Source organism: Varroa destructor, unplaced genomic scaffold (genome assembly GCF_002443255.2).
Source record: "Varroa destructor unplaced genomic scaffold, Vdes_3.0 BEIS01000007.1, whole genome shotgun sequence".
NCBI lineage: Eukaryota > Metazoa > Arthropoda > Arachnida > Mesostigmata > Varroidae > Varroa > Varroa destructor.
Genome location: NW_019211460.1, coordinates 24,686,970 through 24,714,964, shown reverse-complemented (window position 1 = coordinate 24,714,964; position 27,995 = coordinate 24,686,970). Strand labels below are relative to the sequence as shown.

The following is a 27,995-nucleotide window of genomic DNA, read 5'->3' as shown; positions in this document are numbered from 1 at the left end:
GGACAGATCGAGCCCGGAGCGCTGGCTCCGGGCTCGATCTGTCCTAGAGAGAATCTGCATATAATATATTTATTCTTTTACATCTCTACAATGTAACACGATGACTTCTTTGACACTAACTGCTTGACGTGCGGCCTCGCTTGCACTTCGCTTGCAGAACTCTATGTTAGATCGATTCAGTTTTCAGCCGACATCGTTTTGCAACATTTTCCTCTCGCGTATCAATGCTAGGTAGGAGAAACTGCATTACGTTTTTTCTTGTCAAATAGTATTACGAACGACCCTATTCAGAGATAACCTTTCGGCCTTTTAAGCGGCGTTTTCGGCCCAAACTTTTCATTTGAAGCTGAAGTATATGAATTGCCGTTCGGTATTCCTCGTCGGGGGCTTTCAGTTGGCACCGAGGAGAAATTCAATGTACGGGTTTTTCCCAAGACAATTGTTTTAAAAAAATCTTATGTCAAATGTTACCCGCCCCATTTCCTACAACTATTCCAAAGGCACTCATAAAAAATGCACTAAAGAGAACGAGCGAAAGAAGCTAAAAATAAAAAATCAGCCTCGTTTTCGGACGGGGGCAAAAACACGCGAAAATACATATGATACAGACATGATGGAAAAAGATAGACCTAACAGAAAAAGGTTCGGCCGAGCTTTCTTTTAGCGAAGCGCCCAGCTGCTTGATCACAGAGCATGGCTTGCGTGTGTTCATTTGTCATGATTTTGAGCCAGTGCGGGAAACCGAAAGAACAACGACAACAAAACAACAGGGAGAAAGACAACCTAAAGCATAGTAACGATAACGAAGCCTAAGGCAAGATGCAATCGACAATGTTATCAAGAACCGGAGGACGCATAAGAAAATGTTATTAATTATGTTCTTTCGTTGCCACTGCCTTTGCCTCTGATATCTTCCTTAGCTAGGTCTGCTTCCTTCGAGCCGCTCATCGTGACGTTGCAGGGTTATGCGACTGCCCGCCCCTATTAGCCCTTTTGCCGCTGGAAACGTTCATGACAATGGCAATCCCTACCTGCCTTGTGTGAGATAGTTGTTGATGATGATACTGCCGTCTGACGAGGCCGCGTTGTGTTTGTTCAGGCCAGTGCCAGTAGTCGCTTAGCCAGTTGAAGCGAAGGCGCTGACAGCGGCAACCATGCTGTTCCCTTTTACCTCTGCCCATGTGTCCTAGTCCGCTATCAGCCGACTCGAATCTTCACGTATCGTTTCTCTCGCTGTACAGCGCTTGTTGACTATCAGTTAAACGAAGAGCGGCAACAGCGCAAGGATTTGTTTCGTTCTTATATTTTGTCTGTGACTTCGCGTTACTGCCTGTGCAGCGTCTACTACCGACCGTTCAGCCGCGTCGGTCAGTTCCGCCCAAATGGAGCGCCACCTTAGGCGGCGCTCTCGTATCTCCCCGCGCGTGTGATGCGTTTAACTCGTTCAAATGTAAAGACATTCAAAGGTATACTTATTGCAAAGCAAAACTCTGGTCGACGACCGTCAAGCACGTCTCAGATGAGACGATACCAGACTTCGGAGATTTTTTCGTCTGTCGAGCTTGTAAATACTTATGAGATAAAAGACATATACGTACAGGGGCTACCGTAAAGTAAACGGCGGATGCAAAGAAAACCTCAGATGAACGAGCACGGTAGAAACCTGCACCTGTTCTCTTTGTTGTATTTTTCTTGAACAATTTTTGTGATTTTGCTGTCAATCATATATATATTCGAGAAAGTTGCAAACAAACATTTATAATAAATAATATAATGAAAAAAAAAAAGGATATCAGACGATACTGCTGATACGCTGCTCACTATCATTCGGCTTTCATTATGTCACTCTGGCTTAATACCGTACAATATATCTATTTACCATCAAGGTAATGGATTTGGAAAACATGCTAGAAGATGTAAGCACATGTTAATTATTCAGAAGGTAACATGTGGAGAATGCGTACATCTCAAGTGGTTCGTCAGTGCCTTTCCAATGGCTTGAGTTAATAGAGCAAAATACCATTTATTCGTGTAACCATATGACTAACGTTTAGCATTGATGGCCTGGAGAGCCTTCTGATCCGTATTTGAACTTGGACCTTCGAGAGACTTCAGGAAAATACTGTGATTAGCTTCTCGCACTCAAGGAGAGTCGGTGCTATCATTGATGGGTAACAAAAAAGCTACAAGTAGATGGGGTTGCACGATTTAGGGTGCTATCCCTAAAAATAGTTCATTTCGAAATAAGTAAATCTACGCCTTTGATGTCTACACATTTATCATGGAACTTTATATAAATCCTATGAGTCATGAAGTGTAGTGTGAGCTCAAAGTACCAATTCCTTTTAGATGGTTCATGTTTATAATAAATTTGGGAGCTTGATTGCGCTCGTTCGAAACGTTTTCAATTGAAAACTTGTCTCGTTGATCTATTTGACGACGTTTCATTTGTCGTATAATATAACGCTTTTCAAATTTAATATATCGTCTACAGTTAATAAGCATACTATATGCCAATGCAACCGTCAATAAACTTCACGAGTAGCGCGGATGTAACGACATTGAGACCAACGACAAGCACGAATCCTGCCACCACAGCCACTAGTGCAACGTTTTGGGCGGTTCGTTTTTGTTGTCTTCTGTCGGTCGTAGATGAGAGAACAGGCTTTGATGGACTGACGGTTGGCTTCGTTAAGCGTCTACAGGCTACGGCAATAGAGACGGTTTTCATCACCCCCATGCTGAGTACTCGACTGCGTCTTCGATGACGGCGTCATCCTTCAGCCCTATAGGGAAAGCCTATTCTATTTCGTAGGCGCTTATTCATGGACCTACCAGATAAGCTTGTTCGAAAACAGACCGAGAGCCGGTAAGCGTACAATCTGTGTCTGGTCAGCAAACTGTAGCCGTGGGCAAAGGCGCTCAACTCGTGCTATACTCAACCGCTTCTGAGTAATTAGATCACTGTTTCCGCTACGCGAGGTGGCCACTCGAGCCGCTCCAAGCAGTCGGCAGCGAGTGCCTACTGTTTGCTCCTGCTGCTACCGTCATTGCCCCTACGAGTGCAACTGCTATGTAAAACAGAATTGTAAATCATAGAAGCTAGCGATGCTAAACAAGGCTGTCGAACTAATGGCCTGGCCTTTTTCTTGTTTACAGCTGGCAGATTGCTACGCGTTACAGCTGGCGGAGGGACAAAGCTGATAAGCGAGTTGTTCTTGTTATTTTTCTACCGGATTGGTGGTCGCAGTTTAGTTCAGCCGGCGTGTCACCCTGTCTCTCTGACAGAGCAGTGCTACATTAACGTGGGAACTACTACACGTGACATTGAGTTTAGTACGCATCCATTCCAGCAGATAGGTAGATCAAGTGGTCGATTTTGGTTGAAAAGTTCTATTGCTATCCAATGGTATCATTATTTTGCGCTGTCCGCCACTTTTATTAGTACTAATGCGATTAGATGATTAAAGGTAAACAGGAAGGGGCTGCTCCTGAACGTGTATTGTCGTCGCTTCTTTTTCTACCTTTCCCTTTCGTTACCTTTTCAGGAAAGGCGATCTTGAATTAAGCTGAGTCAAACATACTTGGGTGAGATAAGATAATACCTAGAGAGTTTGTCGCCCACCGCCTCATACGACAAATAATTATAACAACAAAAAGCAGATAAGACCCCAGCAGTTGGCCGGAAACCATGCCTCCACTTATCCTCGCTCTATGACAGGCACACATGGACCGCCCAGAACACACATATCCGCGTGTCGCCCCCACAGGCTGTTGACCAGCTAGATTGATTGAGCGATCGGTAAAATCGTACCTAGTAGTGCATCGGATCTGTGGCGACAGCAATTAATTATAACAATTAGATCCATCCACTTTCCATAGTTCTTTGGTGCTTTCCCAACCAACTTATCTGCCCCTTCGAAGGTCTTCGTCGTCGATGTAGCTGTCGTTTTAGCTGTTGCGGTTACCTCCTTTTTTCGAAAAACGGCAAAGAGCAATCCTCTTTTCGTGTCGACAATGATAGCGATGTTGTCTTTTGTCTGTCCAGAGCTATCGCTCTGATCAAATCAGCCGGGTGGACGCAACGCGCAATATCCGGATGTCGATATGGAAGTGCCTGATGCTGTGCGTGTCTATGTATACGTATGTGTGGACGCAATTCAACACGTATAGCGCAAACGCACTTGCGCCATGGCTACTTATCTGTATTTAATATTTGATGTCAATTGGTCTACCAGCCGGCCCGTTGCGAGCAGACAGGCGCTCAGTTATTACCACCGCCGCCGCCGTCACTCGCGACTGCTCGATCTATCTTCTGCCAACTTCGAACTGTTCATTTCAGTGAAACGAGATTTTGTTCTCCGTTGGTTACGGCTAGTTCTGCTGAAGCTACTGCCGATACTAGGGCACCAATGACAGCCGTCGCCGCCTCAGTCTGCCATTACTGTCCGTCCGTCCGTCCGTCCGTTTGATTGGCGATCTAACCGACCAGCCAGTCAGTCAGTCAGTCACCCATCGAACGTCGGCCATTTTAGCCGCTACAATTCTCTGGTCTTTGTATATCCGTCTGATACGATATACCCGTATATTGCCCTTCTTATTTTACTCGGCTATGTCTTCTTTCTCTCTCTCTTGCTCATTATATCTTTAGCAACGACTTTCTCGTTCCTCCACCCGCCCCCTTGCTCTCGTGCACTCTTGGAGGCCTTCTTTCTTTCCAGCACAGACGGTGTTTCGATGTCATCCGACGGCCTGCTTCCGCTGTTGTCTTGGTGCTGCTCATGGCAGCAGCAGAAAAAAACCTTTATCTTGATCTCGATCCATTCCTGCTTTTCTGCTCGGTCTTCGTCCAGATTCTACTAGCTTGTTCTGTCGAGCAGCAGAGAAACAGCACATTCACATAATCGCCATTGCTTTCTTCAATAATCACTTGTGCGGCTTCTTTGGCTACTGATTGATGCTGGTGCTGCTTCAACTGCGCAAAAATGACCGCCACCGAGGTATCCTGTCCCATTTAAACACTGAAGGACGGGATGACGAATTGTCCATCCAGCTAGTCCACGATCTCAAGCGCGGTTTGTCGGTGTCAGCCAGCCACCAATATGCCTCCTGCACTGTCAACCCGCCAGCCCACTTTCGCGACCGGACGGGAATGAAAAGTCCCACCCGTTCATGTAGCAGCAGCTGTGGCGACAACGCTGATGTTCTTTCTGTTGGGCCTAGATCGTAACGTTAGCATTGGCACTTTGGAGTGCCACTTTGGTCGTGTCGTTGAAAAAGTTAGCGGATTATTGATTACTGAGCTGAATGGTTATTAGCATAATTTTTAGGAAATTTTCTATATACATAAGTACCACCAATATGGTTTGCGTTCAAACTGCAGTCCAGAGACAACCCGTAGGGATGATATGGCGTCACAGCTGCACTTCGCACGGCCTCGTAGTTAAAGAGCAATCTCCTGTTTTCACTGAATTTTACGTTTCCTCTCGCACATAATGCCCGCTAAAGCAACAGGCATTACTTCATTCTGGTATCTCATCTTTGAAATAGATTCCCAAACTGGATAGCTTTATTCGTTGCTCGATATTCAGAATATGCCCTTCGCCATTGTAATATTTGACGAGCAGATGGTTTTTCGCTACTAGACAATCTTTTACGTGAAGTGGATTTTCCTATATATATATATATGCCTACCAGTACTAGACGTGGTCTTATTAGTTGTCACGCCTGTAGAATACGGCTGCCGGTCCCTCCCCCTTTTCACTCGTCGCCATTGTGCTGCAAAGAGAGACCTCCGCTATTGCCCATACTCAGTGTTGCCTCCTTTTTGCATAGGAACAGCTAATTGGATCGTTTGAGCAACTTTGTGGGCGGAGATATCTTCATCCCTTGGCATCGAGCCGCAAGGTGTCGACAGCCGACACGGGATGTATTAGTTTTGATGCTGAGAGCGCTAATGGCGTCACCCCGTAAATCGATAATAACGTCGGGACACAACTTTGTGCAGGACGTCACCACCGACGATGACTCTTTATTCAACTTCGCACCCCTTATTGGTCCTTGCTGCTTAGTCCTTATATAGAACAACAGCAACAAAATATATATGATGACAGTGTCCGCTATAGTAACAGGTACCACTTGATGCTTCGTTAGGGGATTTCTCCCGAAATAATATCTTGAATTGGATAGCGCGGCGACGTAGCACGAGCACCGAACATAACATTTATCACTTCTGCTGCCTGGAACTCTGTATCAGGACAACAAAATGAACGCCGCGTCAATGGAGGGTCGTGAATCACGTGCTGCTGGACCCCAACTATAGTATTGTTATAATAGGCAAAAGTAGTAGCGGAAACGAGCAAAGCTGAAATATTGGTCGATCGTTATGAGACCAAAAAAATATTGAGGTTTCAGTATAGAACCAAACGCTAAGTACGCCCCTCTGTTTGAAAATTGAATAGTTTTGGCTAACAGTGGTAACATTATTTCAATAATACTTCGACATATATATATCTCTGATTCATTTATTGGTATATTTTCCACATTATTGTTATTATCAGCATTAACTTGGTCTTCCATTTTGTTATTCCTTAACGAGCTGCTATTCACGCTGTTATCAGCGAGGCCAACTTGCAAAACTTCAACATAAAGTTAGCTTTAATATAACCGTCAACAAAGGTAGCAATAGAAACATTCGACATTTAGATATTGGTTGGTCGCGAACTTTGATAAATTACAAGACACACTCACAGAGACCACTGTGTATTCTAATGAAATGATAACGCATCGTAACACTTTGTTAGGCAGGCTTATTTCATTATGATCATGTTTGTGTCCGTTATCGCGGTGTGGCGCCATGGAATAATTACAAAAAAAAAAGTATAATGCGTGATAATTTATTTTGTAAACGATTCGCAGTTACCCCGTCGCATTCGTTTGAAGAAGCTTGGCCAGATTCGAACCGGACAAATTCAATCACTGATCAATCGCCTGCTCCATTCAGTAGACAGCAGGCGAGTAGAGATAGCCATCTAACTTCTCGAAATTCATCCCCTTTAGTGTGTCTGTGTCAATGAATTGTTCCTTTTGGTTATGTTAATGGAATATCAGGATGACGAGTGCTCACAAATACGTTAGTAGGAGCCGCAGCAATGATTTTTTATTCATGCTCATATTCATATATATATATATATATATATAAATAAAACTGTCTTGCAAGATGTCCACAAGATAACTCTGATTTTTCATATCAAATCATCACGATCCTTGTTCTGTCTAATATGCCTCTATCTTATCAATTTTGTCCTATTGCGTTCCCTTTATTTTTTTGTTTCGTAACCTGAGAGGGCCTAACGTTGCTTGGTAGCTTGGCGACGAAGGTTGGGTGGGTGGGTCGGGTCGGGTCGAATCAGGCTGGATTCGTTTCCATAGGTGCCCTTTTCTCGTCCAGTTTGGGAGCCCGGCCGCTCCCTGCTGTCCCGTAAGCTGCCGTGACAGCCCGAGCAGCAGCCTTAGGAAGCAATCGGGCACCTCGAAGACTTGGCGAGGCACATTAGCGACAAGTGAAACGTGCCAGGCATGCTGAATTACTGGAAAACGTAGCCGGTGCTGCAGCCGCCTCCTGTCGGGGCCATCGAGACGGGTGTAGGCGCACTGGGGTAGGGTCGTTGGAGAAGCGAGGAACGTAAACACAGTTGGCTGTGCCATAGAAAGCGAGCTGGAGAACTAGCTGCTTGCGACTCAGCCAGTGAACAGAAAACGGTTGAAGCCTGTGTGGCATGCACTATCTGAGAGCGATAGACGACAAAACGATCTAAGGGTTCGAGCCCGCGAAGCCGGCCATCAGTTTTGCGCCGCAATGTTGGACCTATGTGCGAAGTGCTCCATCGTTTGATGGAGTAGCAGAAAAAGAATTAGATAAAGTGAGATCCCCGAAAACGTCCATCAGAAACATTGTGCATAAGTGTGACAGATTCTAACTGGCATTAGCCTGCCGACTACGCTGCTCTGCATATGGTACTTCAGCTGACGAGACACGTAACAAAGCATGACGAGGCTATGAACGTACTGAAATGGACATGTTAGCTCATGATAGCAGTGGGGAGCAAACCTAGGTACTACGCTTTGAACAATTAAAAGTGTGCATAATTGTCGAAATGTGCAAATTTACTCCACCTTTCAGCCTTAACAACTGGCACGGTTTCATTTTTGCTTTAGGTTCCTATGTATGTAAATGGATGCTCAATATTGTGGTGTGATTTCAGACCATATTTTCCATACAATATTTGCTGGCAGGATAAAGTAATGTAAATAGAGACACCGTTTCGGCGGTTTTTAGACGATCGATTTTACCTATATGAAAGCTAAGTTAGCAATGGTTAAATATATATGTATATATATATATATCGGAAACATTTATCAACCATATTTTTTTCCATGGAAAGTTTTGTACAATTGCTGCAGCTGATATTACTCAGCTCTCAGACACTGTCGAGAGGGGGCACCCTTCGAAGTTCACAGTTGGTACCGTTTATCGAAAGTCATAGAGAGTTTTGTCTGATTTATTAACGAATCGCACGTCGTTCCAGTGAACAGGGCAAATGTAATTTTGTTTTTGAAAGAAAAATGTTAAAAATAGGTTTCGTTACTTAGCCCGCCAAGTAAACAGCAGAAGAATGCCACCCTGTGCCATTATCTGCTATAATAGTAGTAGTAACGGCTGGAAAAAGCCGGCAGCAAGTAGATCATATCAAGAGCAGCACCTTCGTCCTGAACTTTTTATTTCAAGATCTAGGACGCAAAAGCAGTGGTCTAATTGTCTGTTTATCTCTTTTGATCCGATTGGTTTTTAATTAAATTCACCGATAACTATTCTGTAAAGTTCCCGATTGTCTCTTACGTTGATATCTTACACTAGGGCAGACGAAGTTATTTTACGATCATTTGTTTAGTTTTCTGTAGCAAAAACGAAAATAGTGCAGATTTGCCCGTATTGAAGGTATGAGTAAAGATTATGGCCACAACACAAAAATGGCGACTTCCGCTGTGAAGTCAAGTAAACACTTCCATCCTCTGGTCCAGATCGAAGCCGTTGACGGAAAGCAGCCGGCCCGTTCATCCTCAACGTATCTACAACAGTTTTTCTAATTGTTACAACTGACTAACGGAGTTATAGCTGAGCAAGTGTTATCTAATGTTTGCATTGGCTTGATCCGGCTCTGTCGACTGCGTGTCTCGAATGCGAGATAATGAAAATGCGTTTTCTTTTCGACCGGCGACGCTATCTCGTTTTAGCTAGATCTACGAACTATATGTGCTGTGAATAGGACTTCGTGCGTGTGGCCGGCAATCTCAATGTAAATCATCTATAGGAGAAGGCGAACAAAATCGGTCAGACAGACTATGTTACTGTGTGCCGACGTCGTACATGGCAGTTGAAAAATAAATGTCGACGACGGTCAACGCCAACTGTCCTTATAACGATTCGATGTTTGCGGCCATTCGTAATGGACGTTTCCGACTTGAGTGCCTGTCTACTTTTTGCTAGTGCCGAGCTGGTGGCAAACGGGAGACACGACGCGGCCGGCCGAGTCACGCTCAGTGACTCTGAAAGCTAATGATTCCATTTTGCTTCGGCTTAAGCTCTGGTTGGTTTCAGTATTAGGAGTAATTAAAGCACTAGAAAGGACGCAAATATGACGTTTGCTAGCCAGCTTTCACTAGCCGAGCTACCGAGCGCTGCTCTCTCTGGTGGTTAATTTACGAGATCACCGATTCTCAGCACGTACTTTGTTCTTCAGATCAACGGACAGCAGTTTTACTGAAATCCTCATCAGGTAGCTTTCAGGAGTTTCACGCCGCAGAGCTTCGCGGTTTTGCCATGGTCATTATTTTTAGTCTTTTTTTTTTTATTAATGCTATTGGCTGAGCGTTTTTCGCTGCTACTACAACGACTACTGGGAATAGTGTCGTACTAGCTATTGTGCGGAAACCGCTTCGTCTATCTGTATGTATGTGTCCTTCTTTATCAGATGTAAACTATCAAAGGCATTATTTTAGCATCTGCTTGTTCGTTGGGTTCGTTTATTTGCCTAGCAAAACCCAGCTGCCTTCAGGCCTTACGTGAGCAAGCACTGCCAGATCTTTCAGGACGTTGAGAATCAGCGATACTCGTATCGCGTTGCTATTGATGATATCTAATAGATTTGTGAAAGAATCGCACTACTAGGTTAACAATCTCTGTCCCCAGTGTACTTTTTCACCCATACAACATAATTGGATAAGCAAATAAAAAAGCAGGTACTGCCTGCCTGCCAACAGGACCGTCGACCATGGTAAACAATAAAGCTCGAATGGTGTATTCCAATATATGCGAGCAGCAACAAAACTGTGTAGGTACGTGTACAAGCTTTGAGAAAGTACGCTGGGAGATGAAAAGATGTTTCATATTAATCTCTTTATATTTATATATAATATTTGCTTCATACCTTTTCATCTTAAACAACCCAATTAACAAAACTGGCCCACTTTCCCGTTTATCTATTTGTCGTTTCTCGATGTCTCTGCATCATCATTAGTTATCGCGAGCCACTGATTGTTTTACATATTTTATGCACGGATGCGGTAGCTTGGTTTATTCGCTATACTATCATAAGTAATAAAGCACTGCGGATAGTTTTTCAAGATTGTGGGTTACGCTTTCTGCTTGTCAAATACTGGTTTGTCAACGATTCCTATGGGCTGGCAAACGCGTATGTCTTCTTGCTAATCTGGCACTGGCCCGCTGCGCTCCGGAGCGGGAGTCATCGCCTTGCTCAACAGCTCGTCAGCATTTATACGTTGCAATAGCACTGACCTAATAACGGTAACTCAATCTCGGTACACGAGAGGTTCGGCCTGTCTAGTATACATATCATTCCATTCGTTCGTTTGCTCTTCGCCCCTTTGTCTATTCGTTTCTGATGCTCGTTCCTGTTCGTTCGTCATTGGTATTATCAAATAACGATCAACCCAATAAGCGAGTCAAAACTGTTTGGCGAAGACGACAAAACGCGTGATCAGTCCTCGTTTTTCCATTTGGAAATCTTTACTGTTCAACTTCTTCCTGTCCTAGGCTTGACCTGTTTGTTGTAGCCCATAAAAGTACCAGCCAGTTCGTAGCTTACGTATATCGTTTCGCACCATCACGCCGCAATCCCACAGAACTCCACCGCTTGTGGGTGCCGTTACTGAATGAGGCCATGCACCATGGAACGGATCCAGTGTTACTCTACATGCGCCTGTGTATGTGGTGGAACGTAAGTGTGTCTGTGTATGTGTGCGTGTGTGTGAGTGTGTGTGTGTGTGTGTGTGTGTGTGTGTGTAATGGCTTGTAGGGCAAATGGGCCTGGACTGCATTTCTTCTGCACGTCCGCAATGCAAACTCGCATGTGTGGACTTAGCCAGGGAGCCCACGAACCCGCTAGCTTGAGGTCGAGATCTGCCAGCGCGTCCTGTTCCTTCCTCCTGCTGCCGCTGCCATTGCTGTCACGACGTATCCGTTCAGGCCAGCCTCTCTGGCAAGCTTTCAGGCCAGCTTCTTTCCACGTCTGTAAGGCTGCTCCTCGTTTGTCTTAGCGCTACAAGAGCGGGATCAGCTGACGAAGCTGTCTATCTGCCTGTGCCCCTCCCATGTTTTTCACCACTGCTGCCTCTGCATCTTCCTTCGTTCGAGTAAAAATGGCAGTTTTTGCCGCAAATAATTTTTCATCTAAATTGAAACGTCATGAGACTTAATTGAGGGCTCTGGGTCGGCAGGGGTAAGAAAGGAAGACAGTGGGCCAATGGACGCGGTGGCAGGAACTCGGGCGAAAGATACGATACGCGGCTGCTTTGGGTGACTGCCGGCGATTCGGCCCCAGTGCATTGCTTCTGCCAGGCCGACTTCCATTGGCCCAACCTAACACAAGTTCCGTCCATCACCAACTCCCTCAGGGACTCGGTCGGTTGTGCGCGGAGACGGACTTCCACCGCTCTGTACTTCTAAGCCCCTCTCTTTCTTTCTCTTTGACGCCCTCTAGTATTCGTCAGCGATTCTCGCCATTCTCAACAAGACTGCTCTTCCTTCACGTCTCTTTCAAAGCAACTGCCTCTTGTTCGGCCCTTCAGCTATAGCGACTACACTGGTTTTCATCACTCCCAAAGTGTTCTTCACCTCAGCGTCTGCCTTGCCGCGGCGTCCCCCATCCCCACACTTGGCTCTAGCCTCCGAATTGCTCCACCGTTTCTTTCCTAATAGATACAGGTTGTAACAAAGGCAATGCGGTATGCTTCATTGGAGGAGCAAGGTGGAAGAAACCTGTCTGAGATTCTAAGCAGCTTGAAAATGGTGCTAGTGTAAAATACATTGATTGTAGAAACGCTGTCAGTGTTGGCATTAATGTACGAAAATGAAGTAATGTGGTAACGTGCGCACGATATTGCTGCTTATTGTTTAAGACAAACGTATGCATCTAGGGTAACGATATGTTGATTTGAAGTAGGGTAATGATGATAGGGTGCATGCATTGTATCCGTAATTAATTGGAATCCATTCAGACAGTAGCCAGATGAGAACTGATCAAGATTAACGAGTCGACTCAATATAAGTGTACGTCGACAACGACCTCTATTGAAATGGAGGATCAGTATACGCCGCAACAGATAAAGTACAATTTTTTCCCACCCTAAAAATAAACACTATAGCACAATACATTAAAAAAAAACCTCCGTTTATTTAGCGTTGCTTATGTTTGTAATTTAAACTATACAATTTTTTAGGATTTCTTCTCATAATGAATAATCCGTAACACAATATGAGGCATTAGTTTTGACGTTATGTATCTTATACCTCTTGTTACTGAACGTACTTGACACGGCCTACGGTTGTTAGCACATAAAGTGCGCCAGGCCTTCCCCTTTACGGCCCGGCCATGATTGGGAGATGGTACAAGAAGAGAAGGTCCAAATCACGCAGTCAGTCAGGCGGTGAAAGAGAAAACGTATGACTATCTACTTGGACTGTCGGAGTTTTTCGCAGTTGCGCCGCTAAACTGGACTGTAACCTAGCTCATTTTATGTTCAACGCCACGTTATGTGTACTCCGTTGAGACCATCAGATCCTAGCTCTCATTACAATACCGTTCACTAGGCATCGCTATAGCAGCAATATCAAAGGCATCGAATGTCGTAGCCGCGGCGGTCGCTACTGGCACTGTCTGAGTTCCTGTTTGCATAGAAGCTACCTGGTGAGTAACGTAACACGGTGCGCAGTGCGGAGCATCGAAGCAGGCCCAAAGAGCAAGACAAGTTGCCGAGGGATAAACGAATGAGCGGGGGCAAGGGGGAGGAAGGAGACTGCGAGACGGATGGCGGTTCCGCTTACATAAAAGATGGTTGTTGGCTGGTTCGAGCATTTTGGGTTGTCTGTCTCGCTTGCCTCAGCGACGGCAGGCATTGCAACGGGACCGCTGACTCCCTCGCTCTCTCAACCGGTGATGATGAATGCTGACGACTTGGTAGGCAGCAGGACCACAGAATTTTATGCAGAAACCCTCCCCTCGCCGTGATTCATGCAGTGTGACGTGGTCGCATAGCGACTGACGCCTGCTGAGCATCTGCGTACGGCACGCACTTAACTCTATAGAAAACGGAATCTATCATAACCTTGTCATAGCCTCAAAGTTACGAAAGCTTGCCTTGCATGCCAAGCCACTCGTTCAGGTCTCTGACAGTTCTCAAATTACTATTAGATCATTACGTATTGCTTGCTTCTGGTATGAAATGGGGTCACAGGGCGCGAACGGTGAGAAGAACAGATAGAAGGATCGTTTCATGTCCCTCTCGTAGCTAGAGCTAAATCCTGTGTATTATTGTACGCAAGTATGTTTAATAAACCAGGTTAGCTAGAAGGAGCTATACAGGATGAAGTACCAAACCCCATGATTGGTCCGATTTTACCCTATATTGCCCGTTTTTCCGTTGGCAATTGTACTGTCCTTTTGACTTACACTGGCAGGTTTCCTTGAGGAACTCGGAAGCATGCTGCCTTTGCTGAAAATCAGAAACCAATTCGGTTCCTGGTCTGTGTATGGGATAACTATTTTCCTTGCCGTGTTGCCATAGTATCGTTGTCGACAAAGACGATTCTGTTACAGTCGTTCCCACTGCAATCTCGTACTTTTGTTGCTATTGCAGGAGTAGCAATGCAGGATAGCTGGAATGTAGGGTCATGCTAGTCGTACTACTCTGTTGTATGCCCAAGGGAGCATACGTCTGTCCTGTGGGAAAGCGGGCTGCGTATTCACAACGGGAGAATAGCGTAACGCCGTTGGTACTCTAGCAAGTAGAGGAAACTCGCTTGTCGACGTTCACGTCGACAATCGACCGCGATAGAGAGATGGTTCGCACTCTGTTGCATTTGCCATCACCTACAACTTCCGTCGGAAGCTGGGGCAATGATATACGATGAATAGAGGTCGAAGAGGTCGAATGCCATTGCGAGAGACAGAGAAAAGGCGCAAAAAATAGATGGGAAAAAGCGACAAATCATAGAAGCTCTCCTGAGAGAAGGCCCGCCCTTCCACGATGTCCTGAGCGAAACTTAGAAAAACAGGAATAGCCTGTTCTTTTCAGGGTACAATTCACATCTAACAGAACACTAGAAATGAAGTTAGTCAATTGGCGGAACATATATATATATATATATATATTTTTTTCTCTTCTGATAGAAATATAAGATCATATTACCCACTGACGCAGAATTACTGGTTTATGATCGTTCTCCTCAGGCGTCAGTCATTGTTATATCTGTCCCATCACAATTTCCGTTTACTGCTACATTCAGCGATCCTCAAGGTCTACCTATTTGTGTTGGTATCTGCCGCCGTTGCTACAAGAATTTCAATGTGCTCTTTTCTTTGTGTACCTTAATCTTACGGCAACGTGGTGGAAAGATGCGGGACGTTTGAGGAGATGCTATGCCAGTCTTCCGGAAAAAAACAGCCAAAGAAGGGTTTGCTACTACCACCGGTTGTCTGGGCTCACGCACGCACGCTTTCCTTTTCTTTGTGGATATCTTCAAACGTTGAAATTCCTCACGGAGCTCGGGGTGGCACGCGTTATTCGAGATTATTAGAGGCTACGTTGAAATGCACATATATTCAACCATCTACTTCACATATACCTTTTGCATGTGCGTTTCATTGGGCCGCATGTATGGATGATGATTTCCGTGAGCGTTCGGAATTCTTCGGCGATGGCGCAAAGCAACAACAGTTGAAGGCGTGAACTCAGTGCGCAGCACTGGTGCGACGCAATCAAGCATTTCTTTCGAAGGTATTGCCTGGCATTGGCCCAAGCGTGAGCTCTTTCTCTAGAAGAATAGAACAGAAACCTATGCAACGTGGGGAAACGAGCCTGATTCGACAGAGCTTTCATTAACGCGTCGTTGTGAACGCCAGCGAAGCCCTACCAATGGCCGGTAGGTAATTCTAACAGATAGTTGTAGCTAAGTGTATTCCGAACTATTGCCAAACAGTTGGTAGCACACAAGCGAGTACTGTTACCGTTGCGATGGCAAATGCCAAACTTTTCCTACCCGGACTTCCCACTAAACTGCTGCCGCCGCCGCCGCCGCCGCCGCCGCCGCCGCTACTGGCTGCCACCTTCGAGGGAACAGCAGCCTTTGGCGCTATTCTTTCAGCCTAAAATTAGTGTTTCAAACTACTTCGTTTTTATTCGGTTCGCTGTAGCTTCTAAGGTCTTCCTTCAAATTAGAATTGCTGTTCTGGTATTCTACATGTACCATCTCTGCTCGTGAGTGCACAAGGCATTAACTCCGCTCAACAGAGACTGTTGTATAGGCGTTATATATATTTGTTAACCATTGCGTCGTACGATGATGCATGTCAGGCAACAGAAGGACCGTTTGTTTTTTGCTGTGTTACTTTGTGTAGCGCAAGTGATTAGTGAAACACTTTGCTCCATTTGGCCTAATGATAACAATGAGCAAAGGTTTTGGACGAAATAGTTATGGCAGTCTTTGGTTCATCCTTTACGCTCAAAGCAACCGATTGATTGTTCTCGATCAGCTATATGATCGCCATCACAGGTGATCACTATTGCGTTCATGTACCAAGTGGGTCATTTATCTTTAGATGCGGGGCTGGCTAAAGCGTTTGTTGCCACTATAGTACCACGGCACATTTTGTACACAAGCAATATTGTTATGTATATGTATGCATGTATGATCGATTCGGTATTGTCTGGTGCAAGCCACGATCTACTCGCAGTGTTTTCGAATCAAGGTGATTTAGCTCAATGACTAATGGCCAGGTAAGCTGAACTAAGCGGTGTGTATATGTCAGGTAGAAGTAGGGGCGAAGCCTAAAGAGGGGGTATAAAGTCTGCAGATTAGCGGCGTTGGGTAATGCCCGTCGAGTGTCAGGCTGTTCTCATTGCAGTCTTATCCAAAAGCTTTATCTTGGTCTACCTTACTGGCTTTCTAGCAGTTCACGTTCGTCTTGTTGAATAGCTTTTTTTCGTTGATCCTAACACTGACGCGGTCCAATCGATGTTCGTTTTCTAGAAGCAGCCGATCGACCAGTCAGTCAAAGAGACAGCAGACCAATTGGACGCATAACTCAGAGATTCTTTACCGCCAGCTTCATCCGTCCGTAGGTCGCTCTGGCTAGATATATATTGAAGAAGATGCTTTTCGTGCCTAGCTAGGCTTCTAGAGCCGTCATTCGCGTTCGACACCCAGCTACTCATTGAAACCTGGCAGCTTCTGCGGAGACGACCGCCGTTTCCGACGCTAGTCGCAGCTCAGACCATCACAGCACAAAACCGTTACGGAGAAGATTTCCTTGGCCCATGCGAAAAAAGAAGGAACACATAACCTTTTACTGATACAACCGAAAAAGTATGTGTCTGCGTGTAAGATATCGCATTGCGTCTGTCTATCGCCATCTTCTATTTTCTTTTGCTTGTTGTCGTTATTTTGCGCTCTTGTGGGAATAAGAAGACAAGGCAGCACCTAGATGTAGACATACCGACTGCCTTCAGCTACTGAACCCTGAACCTTCCAACGCGGGCACTTCAATTGAGCGCCCCTCGTCGATCGCCGTAGCATACCGCTTTGAGCCGACGACGAGCTCAATCAGTATGACCATCGAAATTTGCCGCTTGAGGACATAGGAATAGGCTCGTTGCAGGTGGGAGGTTCGATTTCGTGTTGACGGCCGACAACCAAAAACACTTCGCTTCTACTACGACGACGTTTGCACCGTCGATGGCGTCGACAACAACAACAACTGGTGATATCGGTTACTGCTGGGCTTGCTGCAGCGGCCGATTGCAGCAGTGATAGCGGAGACTAGCTCTTCCTCTTTCTCTCCTCTTGATGAGAAAAGTTGATCGTTTGTGGTTAGGTTATGTGTGGCTGGCCAGCTGTCAGCGCGGTTTCCCTGCGGTCCAGTGATCCTGCCGTCGTCGTTTGCGGCCGACCGTCTTATTCTTATGCCTTATATATTACTGCACAATGAAAAGCAGTATAGCGCAGCAACACGCTGGAGCCTTTATAACTACCTATGCTGTTTCTACTGCGACTACAGTAGCAACGGCGGTTTCAGGCAGACATAGGTCTAGCGAATGCCAGTAGCGGGTTCTGGCGCTAATAGTAACAATGCAGAAATGCCACGTGCTACCGTCGCCGCCGCCTCCGCCGTCGTCGATGCCATTTGGTTGGCTGGTTGGTCGGTCGGTCGGTCGGTCGATGGGACCAGTCCGCTAAGCGACCAACCACCCGATCATATTATTAGCACTCTTACAAATGAGCCAGCAGTCAACCGTCAGTCACAGATTAGAGATCGGCGCTCGGTTGTCGGCGATCATCCTCGCTCGGGCAGTTCTCGTTGCTATTGTTCGTCCACACTGCTGCTACTGCGGATGTTGGCGCAACAGCAACACCGACAGCTACTGCTATTGTTTTTCCTGCTGCTGCTGCTGCTGTTGCTGCTGTTGTTGTTATCACTGTCATCAGTGATATCGCCGCCATCGGTGCTTTCGTGATTTTCATCATCGGACAGTCGGAGGATATCGCCTGGCGACCGGCTGTGGTCGCCAGGCCACCTCTTCCCGTTGCCTGTCTGTCGCCCAGCCCCGCCCCGTCGGCGGCGGTACCGCCCTCCGCCAGGCGTTGCCGCCACTGAAATCGTTGTCAGTGACTATGAACAACTGTCTAGACCGCGGCGGCGGCAACGGCAGCTACGACAGCGATAACGACAACGGCAACAGCAGTACCTCCAGCACGAGCCAGCAGCACGGTCACAGATAGCTTATTTTACTACTACTAACAATACCGGCACTGCTAAAACTACCTACATCAACAGCACCACTACTACAAATGCAACAACTACTACGGAAGGCAAATAGAATGAGACACACGTAGCAGTGGGCGGACCGATAAAGAGCGGACGAGCCACTGGAACGCACTAGCGCGTGGCTACCGCTGCTGCTGGTGAGCTGTGGCCACAGTAGCGGTTCGTCTACTGATCGGTGGCCGATGGCCGCCGCTGCTGTCTCGTCCCGTAGTAGTAGTAGTAGTAGTAGTAGTGGCTCTGTCAACTGGCGCCGTCCGACGACCGACAATCGACGACTAGCAAGCGGAGAGTGTGGTGACTAGCTACGGACGAATCAGGTGAGCAGCCAACGGCCAGTTAGCGATGATCGTCGCGTTGCTAATGCGGCAGCCCTAACTGCGATGGCAGCACCAGCAGCGGCAATAGAAATCAAGGGCGCGTGCATAGTGCGAGTCAGCAGCCGATCACCCGCCATTATCCCCATCAACGCCGCAGCGACGGTAATGGCAGCGACCACCAAATGCAACTACAACTGCAATTGGACAATCGCACCACATACGGCCTACTGAGAGCCAGCGATTATCATTGCTATGACGGACGGACGGACGGACGAACGGACGACGGGTTTATCGTCTACTCGTCGATTGGTCCATTATTGTTGTTGTTGTTGACGACAGGCATGCAGACGTGCGTATTCTGGCACCGTGTCATTGGCGCCTTAAAACCGGCATGTCGCTGTGCGAGACTGCGAGGGCGTTTTCCCATGTGTATTATTTACCTGCTCTATGTTACGCTATGCTGCCGGCGTCACTTCCGATATTGTTGATTGAGCGTCGTAGATACCACTACTTTTATTGTTGCAGCTATCGTATAATAGTATTACGACTGCTAACGAACAAGGGAATGTTCAAGCGAACGAAGTACGCTGCCACGATAAACGGCGTCCGTGACGGGTCAGAGGTAACAGCAGAATCCGATTAGCCATCTGACGATCGTCACCGTATCGCTAGTAGCATTTGTTGTTATGGTAATAAAATTCAGTAACAGTAGTAAAGATAAAAGATCTACCGGGAGCCACATAAGGAATTAGACTAAGCAACAACTTGTTAAATTAATCAGACATTAAAACTAGGTGTGATACAAACCGTATGAACAAATCTATACCTCAGCGGGTGTATGTAACATACGAAATATGGTAGCCAAGCAGAGAGACAACATTTATATAGGCAATCGTATTAGAGTCACGATACACGGAGGGGAGCTCAGCACCGCGCTAACTGCTACGCCGAAACCACCAGTGTACTCCAACTGAAGATTATACCAATAATATTATGGGATAGAGAGGCATAACTAGCTTAACTCGAAACTCTTGGTATTCTACTTAAAGCCAGCGTGGCGAGTCGTCTACAACCGAAAAAAAAAAAAAAAAAAAACAAAACGAATCTATACCGCGCTGCCCAATGGCAGCTTTGTCGAGACCTCTGGACAATCGTCTACAGCGGAAATATAATTATAGAGAAATCTTCCAATGACATAAATGGGGTCGTTCAGCTCATTGAAACGATAACAGCGTCAAGACCTGGTACTAATTCAAGCAGTTTCGTTCAACAATGGAAAATCGACTATACGCTACGAACGACCGCCCGATCGGTTCCTATTTGCCAGTGTCGCTCGAAAGCACTCTTACATTGTACCCTGTTCATTAGCATCATCCGACGATTTAGAGAAAAGAACGACGCCTGTCAAACTAGAGCCTGCTGGATTAGTTGTTCCTGTTTGTGTTTAGTAGTTCCCTTTACTTGACTAGGTTTAGTACCATTTTCCTACAACGATTTCGAGTATGGACGTCCAAAGCTATCAGAAATGCGTGTACGCGATCTTAGCAGTTGCTGATGGCACAGGGTTTGACAGGCGAAACATGTGTATCAACAGTTACCGCAACGCCGTCAGTAACAGGGGTTACCGGAACGTTTTGAACGTACCAAACCGCTTGAAAACGTGAGTGATAGCTAGTCGGTGGAGGCGAGTGTTTTAAACCTGAAAATGACCACTGAGCACAAAAGTGCCCTGCCCAACGTCTGCTTTTTACCCCTTTTCGTCCATGCTTCTTTTTATGCTGAAACCTATGTAGTTTAGGACGGCAATGACAGCGACCGTTACCAGCTACCGAGCACTCTATGCAACTCATACGATACTGTGCCTAAAAGGCAAGACAACCCAGGCTAATAATTCGAAATGGTGACAGCAGATTGACAGCTGTTATCTCTTTCGAAGGACGTAGCGTGAGAAGAACTCTGACATTGCTTCTTGCTTTTCACCCTCTTCATCGTTGGCGTCACCATCTTCGTTTTCGTCATCAGCCAATTTCAGAGGGTTGATACAGCCAGGCAGCGAAGCAAACAACCAGCCAGGCGTCTTATTGGTGATGGAAACAATTCTTCTAGTTAAATCAGCAGTTGTTGGACGTACGAGCGTGTATCACTGCGCGTTTGTACATGTATTGCTTATTACAGTGCAGTCAGTAGTAGCGGCAGCAGAAGCGAATTCTGGCGCTAGCGGCGGAAAGCATCGCTTTCTAGATCCATCACTTAGGCGTATTCTACGGCCATAGGCAATAGTGATGAGCCCAGAACTTGGCAGGCCCTAAGATGATAGGGTGTGATGACTTATGGGGATAGTAGTCAGTCAAATGTGTGCCGCCGAAATTTTTGGAGCTCGTATAAGCCGTTTGTGTGTACCGTATGGTGTTGCTAAACTGCCGCTACCGCCATTCGCTGAAAACAGCGATCTGTTTGCCTTGTGTTCAGATGATACCTGTAGAAACGTCAGCCCTCCAAGCGTTACTGATCTTAGTCGGCAAGTCGGTGGAAGAAGACTAAAAACCAAGATTAAGAATGCACCACAGGCTACCAGCTAATATATACACGCATCTTCGCAGCGAAGCGGTGCGCTGTTAATTGCCCAGAACTGCAAATTCTTTCGTCACAGTCGGCGACTGGGCTAAATTTGAACGCTATTCGACTAAAACGGCACTCAATTACGGCGAACGCTGGGGTAGATCACGCATTCTACTCATTGACATGCGTGCATTGGCATCGACTCCCATGCACGCCGGCTGTGGACTGTGAAGGCTCGCCACAGATACTGGGGCTAAATCACATGATCAGTGCCTGACGTCAGGTTAGTGTATCATAACGTACGTATATGAAAACAGTGCTATAATCAGTTCATCATAGATAAATTTCAAGATGTAGGTGATACCGATAGAAAGACATCGCCAGTGTTCTAGGGCCTAGAACGCACTAAACAATGCCATCGTACTAGCTCAACTCAGCCTTCCTTTTCGACATATTTGAATTTTGCGCATTTCTTCTGGGGTCTCTGACGAGGCAGCGGTACAAGCATTGGAAGCCAAGAAGCTTTCTCTGCATATATAAGCCCTTTATCCCGTACTTTTCTCAGCGATCGTCGGTATGTCACCCGATCGCATGTCAGCAAGTCCCCAGGGTACTCTTTGCGCCATTTGACTAGGTCGAAGCGGTGCATGCCGTTCACGCCTTGGAGCAGCGCCGCATCGATTGGACTCTCGTGCTGGTACCTACGCATCACATAACCGTACAAATCTAAGTTTATGTATCTCGGAAACGCTTTGAGAATGAAGTGTTTCCGTTACAGAAACGTGTGCAGCAGGCATTGATAGAGAACGAGTAATGTTTGTCTACGCGCGCATGATGAAGGGAAATAAAGGACGAGACGAAGGACAACGAGGGTAAGACGACATAGCATCGTAGAATAAAGCATATCAATATGTAACACTGCTTACAGTTTAGTTGGTTCGTCGGCGTTGGGACTCGTTGAGGTGTCAGTAGACATAGTGGGCGGTGGAAGGACGATTACATTGAAATATCGCTATTTTGTCAAGCCTCTTGACATATACGCATGCAGACACGCATGGAACGAGCGTGGGACAAATAATAGAGAGTAAGGCAGGCTGGAGTGGAATGGAAGCTGGTAATTTTCCGATGTAGGCATAGCGCAAGCTCTTACTTTTCTCGTATGGATGGGGAACAATGGGCAGAAAGGAGCAAGGGAATCGGTGAAGAAAGCGAAAGGCCTGAGGCCCAGAGTCCTTGGCTCGTGTATATCGTTTAGCTTGAGCAGCTCTGTCTTATCTGGTTCCGCACAATCCTACAACGCTGTAAACGCTGGCTAGATGTTATTCGTTTTTTGGTCGCCCTTCTGTCGCTCTTGTTTCCGGCCTGTCTAAATCTACGTTCTATCTCTCTCCATTCTAATTCTGCTCGACGGTCAAAATGGACAAAAAAAAATCCTACACCGATGTGTACAGCCGCAGCTCCAAATTTCCAAGCTGCTGCACCACCAACAGCTCTCTCCCTCTTATAACCCCCTGTTTCCTAGCCATAGCAACCGCCTCAGTTCTACGTCCGTCCTTCTTTACCCTTTCGATGTGTACAAAGCGTGCTTAAATTCAAATTTGCACCAAGTACAGTAGTTCCAAATGCCAGCCTGGGCGAGCTGACATTTGAAACGCATCTATTAGCTGGCGCGCCAACACCAGCACAGCAGCTTCGGTCGCCCAGACCTGGGCACAGCGATTCCGGCTGCTGCTATTACCGTCACCGCTGTCGCCACGGCTGTCAACTTTCTGCGAAGCGGCGGTGCTATCAGAGGGTGTTTGCAATGGCGATGCGTGCTTGATTGTTCTGCTTAACTAAATTCAAGCGAACTACTACTACTACTACTACTACTACTACTACTACTACTACTACGACGAAGCCAACGAGAGTAACAGCAACAGCCCGACGACCTATGCCAGTCTTGTCGCCCCAGCTTCAACCGCGTCGCTGCCTTAAATTTAATGAGCTTTCGTCTACTAGCCGTTCCACGGCGAACGCTTACCCCAGCCACTCCGCATTCAGCTTTCACGATGGCCCGTTTTGTAGTCCCCTCGATGTATAGCACCCCGCACTTGACGTGTAGGTAGTAAATGTATTAGAAGTTATAGTTGTAGTAGTCGTTGGAAGTAAGTTACATTAAATAAGTGGGGACGAATACAGCTGCTCCAGGTCCTGGTCACAGCTTGGCTGGTAGAAACCCATTTCGTGTAGTACGAGAAGCAAGTGCGTTTTTATTCGAATGTTGATATTGAAAATGGTATACGGGATAATATTAATAGTATTGTTACTAATAAACAGACGTTTTATTGACGCTGTCTAGAATCTCGAGCCATTTAGAAGTATGCGAAAAAAATGTTTTAAACCGATGTGCTTCCGGTTCGTATGCTTGCATACTAACCTTCTCGACATATCTCAATTGTCACTATCCTAAGAAAGAATGTAGGTGGCCGACCTTTTTACAAGAGTTGAGACTCCTTCTAAAATTTCCATCTAGTTTCAATTTCTCTTGGTACTTGGCATCCAGGGCTGTATATACGTGTCTGTCCGTGCGTGCTGCCCTCTTCAACACGACGGTGTCAACAACTTACTACAGAGGCTCAGCTACAACCCCAGCATACCCAGCTGATGCCGTTGGGTGCTGCCCCCCTTATTTGCTCAAGATTGCTCGGTTTCGCGGATGGGCGATTGCCACGTTTAGCTTTAAGAACGGGCGACTAATGGCCATTGCATCCTTTCCCCTCAATTTATCGTTAGAAACATCTTTTCCACTCAGCTCTACAAGCAGCCATAACCAACTAAGCGCAGTGACTCATTTGAAAACTCGTGCATGCAGCTCGCTTACGAACGCGTTAGGCACGCATAACGGTATAGTTAGGTAAGGAACGAAACATGCTGCACGGCCAGTAATAAACCGAACCTGGGACAAAATCGGGATTAGTGCATCTTATGTGCCGCCGTTACTGCTGTTACCATGAGGAATAAATGCCGGTGGAACTATATTGACATTCTAAGATTTTTCGTCATTTGCTTCTTCTCGTTCCGGTGTCACTCACTATCAGTAATCTGTCGTCGATGATGTATGCGCGTTAGTCGTCGTTGCTACGCGTCGCTGCACCCTCCGGGAAGCCAAAGGGTGCTGTTAGTTGCGTTTCTGCTTTCGAGGCGCTTGTCGTTGCCAACAGTATTAACGACAACACCACCCGTTGCGTAAACATCGATATCTCTTTCTCCTTTGTAATGTTTTTTTTTTTTTCTATGGAAATAGAGCTGTTGGAGTTGTTGCTACTGCTGCTGTTGCTGTCGCTGCTTGTCTTCTTGCACTTCCTTCGTCGACGCATTATTCGGAAAGAGCAGAAACAGTAGGGCCAAAGTCAGTAATAGGAAAATCAACAATAGCACCGACGAGGCGCGAATGTTCGATTTCGTTGCATCAGCACCGACTGATCGCGTCGTCGTTCTCGCGTACTCACGATTCTATCAGTTTCTCCTGTCCAGGATCGCAGCAGAGGCTGTCTTGGGCAGCTACTCCCGTCGGGTAGGTAGTAACCGCAATCAGTAGCAGACGACATTGCGCGCCGTCGATACGATGAATGTGGTGGGCTACGATAGAGAGGAGTACCAAGGCAAACGAAACAGGCTTCTCTTTTCTTGCCTTTCTTCTAAGCAAGAAATGCTGTCCCGTTTGTGGTTACCTCAGTGAGTTTCTTTCTTACGCCAAAAAACTGTATGTAGGGAGATGCTGAAACTACGAGCCCGCTACTACTACCTTCTAGTGCTAGTGCTTCTTTCGAGGCGGCAGCGGCCTACTTTCTGCCCAAAAAGGGAGTACAAATACCTGAATGGTGCGCATTCCTTTTGTTTTTCTCCCGCTAGCATTAAGGATCATAGCCCTACACACAAACCAAGACACCGGAAACGATTCCGGAGATATTTTCTGTCTTCGGTAGAGCCGCTTGCTTATACCTTGTTCTTTCAGCACTCTGCTATTTTACCATTTTGTCAATAAACCGCGAAAGATCGTTGCCGACGCATGGCGCGTTGCCTATTCGGCATACGCACGCTTTTATAAGGCCAGTTTTAGATTGACCTTTTGCCTACGGTTACTGCTTTTAAAACTTGGCCTCGTTCTGTTTAGTATGTTGAGTTGGTGGTCACTCACCAATCGCCCACCTCTCTCCCTCCTTCTCTCCGTCTTTGTCGGCCACTTTTCTTTTTCCTATTCCGGTTCGTATTAAGAATTAATTTTTAGCAGCGGTTTTGCTAGTCAGTTCACCATCACGACATGGGATAGACGTATTTGAAGCTTTCCTGTTGGATGTGGTCCTTAAAATGTTTCAAGCCCTACGGAACCGCTTGAACCGTCTCAGCAGTTCGAGAATGAGAAATCGAAGGCACAGAGAAAAACGTTGGCAGTAAGGCCAATGGCTTCAACCAGCACATCCACTTGCCAGCCAGCAAGCCAGTCCGTCGTCACGACGTAGCGATCTTAGATGATAAGGACATGTTGGGGCCCTCTTTAGCCAATGTCGCCGAACAGCTCTTTGCCGAAACTAGGACATGAAGAGGTGGGGGCTGGCAGAGGAGATGAAGGGAATCCGAGAGGGAAGCTGAAGCATTCCTCCTATATTAAAACTTTCCGCTCCGGCGGCTGCGAGAGCTCGTTAGCAGTTTAATATTCGGAGAGACGGGATACTACCGACCAGGGGACGGAAGGGAAATTCAGGCGGGCGATTTACCGCTGGATGAAATGGAAGGCTCCGAGGAGACCAAACTCAACGTCTGCGGTGGCTTTAAGCACCCTTTGCCGGTTCAGGCTCCTCGTCTTCGATTTCTGCCTGTCTATCCGGCCGGCTGGCTGACAACATCTCTTATGAACGTAAACGGCTTGAGCTTTAAGGCTTCGCCCCAGTGCTTCGCTCGGATACGCCGCCTGTGTGTAGCTTCAGCTCCGTCGACTTTTTACCGCTCAAGGTATAATATACTTCTAGCGACAATAATAACTACATAGGAATAGGATGGTATTAGTACATATTCTCATACATATATACGTACCTATAGAGATTTTGATACATATTACTAATATTACCAGCGTAATATCTCTGTGTAAACATATCTCCTGCGTAAAAATTGGCACCTTCGGAAATACTACCACATTACATATGCACTCTGTCTAATGGAGAGCATAGAAAACTTATTTGCTCACAGGTTTTCATTGCTATATTTTTCTCAGTTTCTCCATACAGAATTCACGAAAATCTTTCCCGCTTCCATGTGGCTTCCTCTTGTTTTTCCGCTAAATAGTCGTTCTACTCTGCCCAGTCACTAGATCGCATTCTCTTTGAAAGGGGCCTGTCGCCTCAGCCGCCGCCATCGTCACCGCTACCACACTTCTGCCACAGTTCTGAGGAGTTAAGGAGCTCTCTTCCCACTAAGAAAGCAACTGCGCACTCCCATCTTTTCTCCACTTGGCGAAACCGAGGAGGACCGAGAGAACGCCTGAACGAGGAAGGAATGATGGGACTGTTTCTAAGACACAGAAGAGTCATTGGTATCGCACTGTTGTGTCTGTTTTCCACGCGTGTGTCGGGCAGCGGGCTGGCCTGGCCCATCCTACGGCAACGGATGGCTCCCGGCGCGCAGTTGAGGAGGCAGATGAGGAGATATAGTCGCTTGCTGGCGTTAGGGGCTCCTGCGCCTTGCGGGGTGCATGCAGCCAGCTCCAGTCAGACCTCTGTGGAAACGGCAGAGCAGGGGATGGAGAGGTCAGACACACGATAAACAGCAGCAGAACCACTAGCACTGTTGCAGCTCTAGCAATGGAGGATGGCGGCAGCGGCTCCGACAAACTAAGTGGGGCAGGCACAGGAGAGCACGTTCCACTAATTGAGGTCTTCGTTTTTCCTTCTCCTTCTCCTTTTCTTCTTCTTTCCTAAAACGAGTGAACGAGATGAGGCTGGAGTAACGCGAAGGCGGAAAGGCGGAAATTGGGGCAATCAAGGGTGGAAGGCAGACCTTACGCTCTGTGCAGCCTCTGCGTGGCGTTCTTGTGATGGGGTGCTGCTGCTGCTTCTGCTCTTTTTCCACTCGCGCCACTACTGCCTCGATCGATCTCTCTTTCGCGCTTTTCTTTGTCCGGCAACTACGAAAGGGCAGAGTAGAGCCGGCAAAGCACTCTACCAGCCACGGGTTACACGACTTACGTCGGAGCTTTTTCCCCCTATCTATATTACCAACTAACTAATCGGCCTCCGATACCCCTTGCGGCTCCCTTCTTCTATTGTAGCAGTCAACGTCGCGGCCGGCAGGCGTTAATGGACGAACGCCTCTTTCGGCATGGAGCGTCGAGGTTGGACAATTGGTCAGCCGCAAGCAGGCTACCCTTTGCCTTTATGCCAGCGACCTTTTCGGTGTGTTACCACTAGTTCGGCAACACTACCAACCCTAAGTTTTATAATGAGACTTGTGACAGAAGAAGAAGCTATGGTAAAAATGTTAGTAATGGTGTTGTTGTAGTGTTGACTGAAAATCAATAGTGTCCCCCGTTCTCCGTTGACCGGTGATAACTAACGTTTATTATTAAATCTACATATATTTCAAACAAAGATACTCTAAAAAGAAAAACTAGCGCAACGAACCGCTTTTTGTAATTTCATATACAGATAATATATTTCGTTTGAGCAAATCGAGAACGATCTAC

General features: G+C 46.6%; 1 protein-coding gene and 1 long non-coding RNA gene across 5 annotated transcripts in view; both read left to right on the top strand.

Annotated features, from left to right (window-relative positions):
* Window positions 1–27,995, top strand: part of LOC111255035 (uncharacterized) — a 564,494-nt gene that overhangs the window by 385,167 nt on the left and 151,332 nt on the right. The window lies entirely within an intron of this gene.
* Window positions 1–27,995, top strand: part of LOC147754479 (uncharacterized) — a 34,302-nt gene that overhangs the window by 2,335 nt on the left and 3,972 nt on the right. The window contains exon 2 of the long non-coding RNA XR_015316778.1: window positions 6,919–26,269. This is a non-coding gene — a long non-coding RNA (uncharacterized LOC147754479). The remainder of the gene's footprint in view (window positions 1–6,918; window positions 26,270–27,995) is intronic.